The sequence below is a fragment of the Anolis sagrei genome, chromosome 3 (assembly GCF_037176765.1).
Source record: "Anolis sagrei isolate rAnoSag1 chromosome 3, rAnoSag1.mat, whole genome shotgun sequence".
Classification (NCBI taxonomy): Eukaryota; Metazoa; Chordata; class Lepidosauria; order Squamata; family Dactyloidae; genus Anolis; species Anolis sagrei.
This window is the reverse complement of record NC_090023.1, coordinates 75,684,639-75,692,736: the sequence shown is the minus strand read 5'-3', so window position 1 is coordinate 75,692,736 and position 8,098 is coordinate 75,684,639. Positions and strand designations below refer to the sequence as shown.

At 40.0% G+C, this 8,098-nt stretch overlaps 1 long non-coding RNA gene across 1 annotated transcript; it reads right to left on the bottom strand.

Moving 5' to 3' along the window:
* Positions 1-791: 791 nt before the first annotated feature.
* On the bottom strand, positions 792-5,263 carry LOC137096624 (uncharacterized). The gene is made up of 3 exons (XR_010909555.1): positions 5,157-5,263; positions 3,288-3,346; positions 792-943 (listed from the first exon to the last, which is right to left on the bottom strand). It is a non-coding gene; the product is annotated as an uncharacterized lncRNA (long non-coding RNA).
* Positions 5,264-8,098: the final 2,835 nt, after the last annotated feature.

The window sequence follows — 8,098 nt, the reverse complement described above, 5'->3', positions numbered from 1 at the left end:
GACGCAGATAACCCTGTTCAAAGCAGATATTGTAGATTATCTGCCTTGATATTCTGGGTTATACGGCTGTGTGGAAGGACCCCCAGTGACAGCTGTTCTTAAATGGGTCAATTCCCTTTTGAGGCAGATGCTGTTTTGTACAAATCCACGGAGTTGAGCATCCAACAAACCGAGCATGGGAGAAGAAGAGGGAAAGTGCTAATCTTTGATTTAAGGCAGCATATCCTTTCCTGCAAATCAAGCAGTATGGAATACCCCAGCCAGCTGCTAAAAGTGCAAACATCTGTCTTTGTAATGGCTGGATTCCAGCTGCCAAATTCTTTCCCAGCCTACTGCTTAAACAGATGGGATGAGTTTGGTAGCTAGTAGCCACCAGATATTGAAAGCAATAACTACTTATCTAACAAAAATCTTTGTAGGGTCTGGGTTTTAGTGACATGGTAGGGGAATTTGTGGCTCTCTAGATGTTGAAAGTGCAGCTCCTTTAATTGTCTTACCCTATACTGACTATAACATCTGCAGAGTTGTGCATTATTCACCCAGTTCAGCCATTGGCATTCAGTCAGAAGAATCATTGACTACCTTTAGCATCTTAAGCTACCTCTTTAGGGAAAAAAAGACTCAGCACCTTACCTGATGGCTATAAGAATACAGAGTCTACATTTTATATGTACCCGATAGAAAAAGAATTCAACAAGGGTGTGCAAGATCGTTGAATCCTGTATTGGGAGAAATACAGGATGGAAATAGATGATGGTAATACATCATGCTTAATGATATTACTTGTAGCTTTCCTTTGTGATATCAGTAGGATGTTCCACCTGTGAGGTTGCATGACATTGTTAAGATCTTCTGGAGAGGCCTTTTTTTTGGTCCTGCCTCCTTCACAGGTGCAGTTGGTGGGGACGAGAGACAGGGCCTTTTCAGTGGTGGCCCCTTGGCTCTGGAATATGAATATATATATAATTTATTTACCATATTTGTATACTGCCTTTCTCAGCCTGAAGGTAACTCAAGGCAGTTTACAGTCGGGAACAATTCGATGCCCCAACAAACATAAAATACAATTAAAAACACTTAGCATATAATATAAAAACCTTACAAAACCAGAACCCCCTCCCCAGTGAAATTAGATCAGTGCCCTCCCTCCTGGCCTTCAGAAAAAAAGGTAAAGACATGGCTATGGGACCAAGCCTTTGGGCAGTAAAGTAATGCGATACAAGAAATGAATAGGTAATAAGTGCAATTAACAATTTGGATTGACTTTGGACTACGATTTTGGATTATGTGATTTTAATGTTATATTAAGATGTTTTTAATTCTATGTTTTAATTGTCTAAATGTTTGCTTATGTTTTAAGTTTGATATGATTTTAAGGGTTGTAATTTATAGCCATATGTCATCGTTTTATTTATTATGCATTGGTTTTGTATATATGTTGGCACTGAATCTTGCCATTACTTTCTGTACACTGCTTTGAGTCCCCTCAGGGGTGCAAAAAGTGGTATATAAATGCAGAGAATAATAATAATAATAATAATAATAATAATAATAATAATAACACATGTTTTTGAGTTTAGAGCTTTCCATTAAGCTAATAGGAAAGGAAAGGTAAACATGGACATTTGATCATATATTGTAGCAGTGAGTTCTGCAGTTTAATCCAAGGTGGAAATTGCAAAGCGATTACAGATTACACCCAGCAATGCGTGCTGGAAAAGGGTCTGTTGATTATTTTTTTTTTACTGATTATAACGATTATCCACCTGTGGATTAATGGAAGCAAACACGAGGCTACTTTTGTTTTGATATCTCTTTGTGGATTTCAAACAAATATCTGGCTATGAAAGAATCATGCATCTAACTCTATCAATCCGAGTAACACAGACCACAAATAGAGAGCAGGTGCAGCACAGAAAAATGCTCATGGAACAAATAGCTCCAGGCTGCACACAGCACCAGTAGGCATTAATAACCTCTTCTACAGCATCTCACAATGTAGAAAATGCTTCTCAAACCTTGCCAGCATTTCCCTTTTCTGTGAAGTAGGTCAGGTTGAGGTTGTGAGCACAGCAAATAAACATTGTGAACCCTGAGGTGCACAGTTAAGCAGAGATACAAAGTTGGGTTGCCTGCATCCTGACCCAGGGAATTAAAGGAGACCATGTTGATTTTGAAGACAATTTGCAGCAAATGACTTGCCAAATTATTTTCCCTTTAAATCAGGCTTTGATGGCTGAGTGTGTTTGATCTCAAGCGTGCTTCAGATCAGAGAACGAATGCTACATCTTGTCAAAATGTGGTGGCTCAGCACTGTGTGTGCAAATATTTCAAAAGCTGTGAAGGACGGGCACATTGGTGCTGCCTCTTGAAATGGAAAAGTAGGGTTTTAATTGGACAGACCACAATTATTTCTGGAGCAAGAGTATGGCAATTATCTCAGTTCCAGCCCTAATGAATGGTAGAACAGCTGCGAAGGCTTGAGGATTCAGCTGAAAACCCAGAAGGAAGCCACTTGAAATAAGGAAGTTGCCAGAATATTTGTTGAAAGCAATGTTGCTGTGTATTTGACGTAGGTGATTCGGTTCTATGGGCTCAAGCCAAGCAGCAGCACAATAAAAGCTAGGCTGCTGGTCCAAGGTTTATTTGTGAGGTGTTAGAACAGGAGCCGTCATACTGCAGCCTCTAAGCTCTTTTTAGTGCCCTAGTGCTCACCGCAAATTTATTTCTAAAACTGATCAGGATTATTTATTTATTTATTTTGAGCAGTTATATCCCGTCCTTCTCATTCCCAAAGAGGGACTCAGGGCGGCTTACAACAGGCAACCATTAGATGCCAAACAATACATTAAAATACACAGTTACAATTAAAACAGCAAGTACAAGCAATTATACACATTCAATTTAAAACAGTCTGCCAATTCAAAATCATAGTCTATTGCGATCACTTAAAACATTCTCTTCCCAGTTGCTACATCTACTGCTCAAATGCTTGATCCCACAGCTAGGTTTTAACTTTTTGCAAAAGGCCAGGAGGGAGGGGGAAGATCTAATTTTATTGGGAAGGGAGTTCCACAGCCGAGGAGTCACCACAGAGAAGGCTCTGTCTCTTGTCCCCACCAGTCGCACCTGCAAAGGTGGTGGGACCAAGAGCAGGGCCTCCCCAGATGATCTTAATTTCCTTGGGGGTTGTAGAGGGAGATATGTTCGGACAGGATTTGTGCCAAATTCAGTGGCAAACCACTAAATGTGCTATAGTCAATGGGGGAACTGTTCATAGCACTCACCTTTTATCGAAGGTATTTTCCTCCTTTCTCCATATCAGAATATGTAGCAATACAGTATTCTGTTCAAAAGAGAGATCCCAGAGGAAGCATATATGAGACTGACAGAATTATACAAAAATTCCGAAGATCATTGCCTTGTACAGTAGGGCTACAGACACAGTCTTATATCCCCTTTCCCCCCAACCTAATGTCCTTTGGGTAGGTTGCTCATCATTACAATGGCTAGGGAAAGGTAATGGCAGCTTTAGACCATTGTGTCTGGTGTGCACCAAGTCAGAGAAGGCCAAGCCAAATGTCTGTTTACCATTGTTCAGCCATTGCTAGCATACAGTTTCAAATCCCATCCTGTTCATACAAAACATGATTCTAGAATCCTAAAATTGGAAGAGCCCACAAGCACCATCCAATCCAACCTGCTGTCATGCAGTCAGCCTTCTGCTGGGTGGGAATACAGTCACACCAATTTATTTATTTATTTATTTATTTGCCCTATTTATACCCTGCTTTTCTCTGCCTCGAAGGGGACTCAAGGCAGCTTACACATGGCAATTATTCAATGCCTTGCAACACACAGACAATAAAAATCAGTTGAGTTAAAATTAATACAAGTTAAGGATTTTAAAAATTACATTCAGTATTTAAATCACAGCATCCAAAGAACGTGGTCCAAGGCTGATACCATAGTCATTGCACATAATCTGATCTATATTGCACTACACTAGTCTCCGAAATTTGATCAATATTTGAGAGTATTGATCACAAACGGAAGTAATTTCAAGTTTCTCATCCAATATTATAAAAGTCTGCAGCAGGGATTCAAAAATCATAGGCGGCTGACTGAAACAGCTAAAATCATGTCTGCTCTAGGTTTCTCCAAGACATTTTGCTGCCTGGGCCAAGGCAGTAAATGCAGGGGCGGCTCAACCCATTATGCAAAGTAAGCATTTGCAGTATAGTTGATTTTGCCCAGGGGTGCTCTTGAGGTGCTCTTGGGGGAAAATAGACCTTGACATATGCAAGTTGTAGTTACTGGGATGTATAGTTCACCTACAATCAAAGAGCATTCTGAACTCCACCAATGATGGAATTGAACCAAATATGGCACACAGAACTCCCATGATGAACAGAAAATATATATCAATGATTGGTTTGGGGGAGGGGGCACCAAAATACTGTTTGCTTACCATTGAAAATTACCTAGGGCCGCCTCTGAGTAAATGACACTCCTCACCACTTTCAAAGTCAAAATTATTTTGGCGTCTGAGACACATTGGCTGAAGGCTTTCACCTTTTACTTGAAGCTAAAGTATCATAATTACTAGTAATATAGCTAATTATTTGTTTCCTTTTCATGACACCCAAAATCTACCCCCTGAGATTGCAACGACAGTGTGCCTTAATGGTAGAGCTGGTGCTATTGCCCTGCCACCTCCATTTATGGTTGTGCCTATCACTTCACCCTCACAGCACAGAAGGGATGGCCCTCATCTCGGCTGTGACGAATGCTTGAAATAATCCAGCTGCTCCTCACTCAATAACTTAGGCACTGCAGAATTCCCACATGAAATAACTGCAGATGGCAGGACACCCTTTGAAAATTACTGTGGCCTTGCACAGCTTAAAGGACATTATCCTCTTTGTACATTCATCAGTTGCATGCTTCTAATACTATATTGTGAAATAATTCAGTGTCATTCAGAAATTCTGCTGAGATCCCTGTATTCTGCAGATAGAGTTAATCCTCAAGGAATTTGTGAATGGGAAGCACAAACCCAGAGTGAGTTAAATGCATTTGACCTTTAAACAATGCTGATGTCCTGTACTTTATTTATTTATTTTTTATTTTTCTAATCGTACTGACTCTGTTACCTTAATAGGATTTCATTCTTTATATTCTTGTTCTTCCTGTTTTCCTTTCTCTCTTTCTTTTTTGCTTGAGGAGACTGTTTGGCGAGTACAGTTGAGAGTGATGTAGTCTTCACATAATGTAAGGAGAGGATTAGAGTTTTCCTGACAGTGAAGGTAGCAGTGGGCAGGCAGGGATTACAACAATGGATCTGACGTAGGAAAGGAGGAGCCTTGATGCACCAGAGAAGGTAACAATTATCGAGAAAGAGAGCAGGGCGAGGGATGAATGGAGCATATATTGCCAGGGCAAGTCATTATTATGTGTTGTAACAGTCATTTTCTTGTGCCGTAATGCCATATTGTTCCATCCTTTTTGCACAACTGAGACTGTATTTAGATGTTACCACAGCAAACGCAATAAATGTACGTAAACAATCAAACTATCAATTGCAATGGAAAGACACCGGTTTTTGAAATTCACGTAGACATTTCCTGAGGTGTTTTACTTCCTAGTGTGTTCATAATTCAGATATATTTCTCTTTCCCTGTAGAATGAAGCAATTTATGACAGGGAAACATTCCATTAATTGATTTAGGTAAGGTAAAGGTTGTCCCCTGACATTAAGTCTATTTGTGTCCGACTCTGGGGGTTGGTGCTCATCTTCGTTTCTGAGCTGAAGTTGCCCGTAGTCACTTCCAAGGTCATGTGGCCGGCATGACTGCATGGAGCATCGTTAACTTCCCACCAGAGCGGTATCTTTGCATGTTTTCAAACTGCTAGGTTGGCTGAAGCTGGGGCTAACTGTGGGAGCTCATGCTGCTTCCTGGATTTGAACCTTCAATCTTCCAGTAAGCAAGTTCAGCAGCTCAGTGGTTTAACCCACTGTGCCAGTGGTTTAACCCAGTGATTTAAGCCTTCAATATACAATATACAATATACAACCCTATTTCTTTTTAATGATCTTTTTAATGTCGGAGGTACATATGCTGAAAACACACACTCTCACAAGCAAAATAGATATAGAGGGAGGGGAATGGGACAATTTTTTTGTGCATTATGAATTGAAATAACTTAGAGAAATGATGTTGCCTGCAACTTATATTAAGACCATAGATAGGTACATAAGGGAATAAGAAAAAGCAATATGTATTACACTGAGCCTCATAGTCTCGTGACATATGCAAACATCTAAATATATACAATGAATGTAGTGTTATCCCTACAGACAGGCCACATCAGCAGATTTGCGACCACAAAGGATTTTAGAATTTGATCCAACCACTTGTAACAGACGTCAAAGAAGTGAACCTGGCCCTAATTGACTGCTAAATGACCACAAAGACTGAAATACACCACTGGGTAGCTTCAGTTGTCACAATGACCTCATGGCAAAGCTGAAAAAAAGTTCACTCATTTTCTTCGTGTGATCCTTATGCATGCCATTCAAGAGACTCAAGAAGTTCTATGAGATTCCCAACTCAAGAGGTTTCATCTTCTCAAGTTCTCTTCTAACTTACATTTCTTAGGGCCCTTCCACATAGCCATATAACCAAGAATATCAAGGCAGATAATTCACAATGTCAGCGCTGAAGCAGATGGTCTGAGTCCACACTGCCACATAACCCAGTTCAATCTGTGTTTATACAGCTGTGTAGAAGGGGTCTTAGATAGTTTGTGACACCAATTTTGTTTAATTACTGGAGAGCCCTTTTGATGAGATAAAAGATATCATGTTGGTTTGTTGGCCCTGAAAAATGAGAGATATGTTACCACATAGATAGATGCGTACCCAAAGTCCATGCAGATATAAATATCAATGTCAATTTTGATGATACAGTTGTAGTAGAACAATAAGACTTATAGACATTGTTGTACATTATCAATGAGCTGCCTTGGGAGGGTAGCATATAAATAAAATGAATAATTTAAAACCTTCCTGTCTACCATGCAGTGAATTTGGGCAACTGAGTATATGAAAATGTCTTGTACAGTGTAAAAGCATATGAAGTTAGAGATTAAGGGTACAATCTAGCACTCAAATTACACCAATTGAGGGGGGAAAGAATGTAACAAAAATTCCACTCTGTCAGTAGAACTTGAGTTGCACAGCTACCATAAACCACCACCACATCTAAGTTGCACTCTACCAGTAGATTTGTTTCTTGGTTGATTGATTTTATCTTCCTTCCAAAACATTTGGCTATTTACAAAAATACAGCCAAAAATGAATATACAAAAGTTAAACATAATTAAATATCAATATTTGTAAAACAATAATGCAGATAATATGGTTTTCAGGAGGGTTGTGCATTCAGGGTAAACCTTGACCCATTTTGTGTCCTGGCTTTTGGTGGGGGCCCCAATCTGTTTTTTGGGAGTGTCCCACAATTGGGAGGGCAGATACCTGTTTTCAGTTTGGGGCCCTGAAAAGTCCGTTTTCTATTGGACCATTATGGGGCGGGGAAGGGGGGGTTACCACCCAGGCAAGTTCTGGGAGGCCCTTGGCTGCAGACGAAAGCAGGCTTGGATCTGAGATCGGCTCTAGCTTGCTTTTGTCTTGAGCTGATTTTTGTGCAGGGAGAGGGCATCCCGTTTTGTGCTTCCAAAAATAAAAGAAACTGGAAAAATAAATTCTGTGCACAACTTTATCTCCAGATGTTGGAGTGTAACTCCCATATTGCTCCACTACTGGCTGTCCTAACTAGGTCTAATAGAAGTTACAGTCCCATAACAGAGGGAAGACCTCACAGGGTATGGCATAAGAGAGAAGGTGGGACATGATGCCATATTTTCACTAAAATAACCTCAGACTTCAGAAGAACTGAACTTAGAAAAGAGCTTTAAAGCCCTTTCCCCAACACACTATCCAAGATTCCAAATGTACCCAAGATATAAACACTATATAAATTGCTAATTGCTAATGAGTTGGATTTTGGTTCAGTAAGCAGGTGGTCCATTGTTG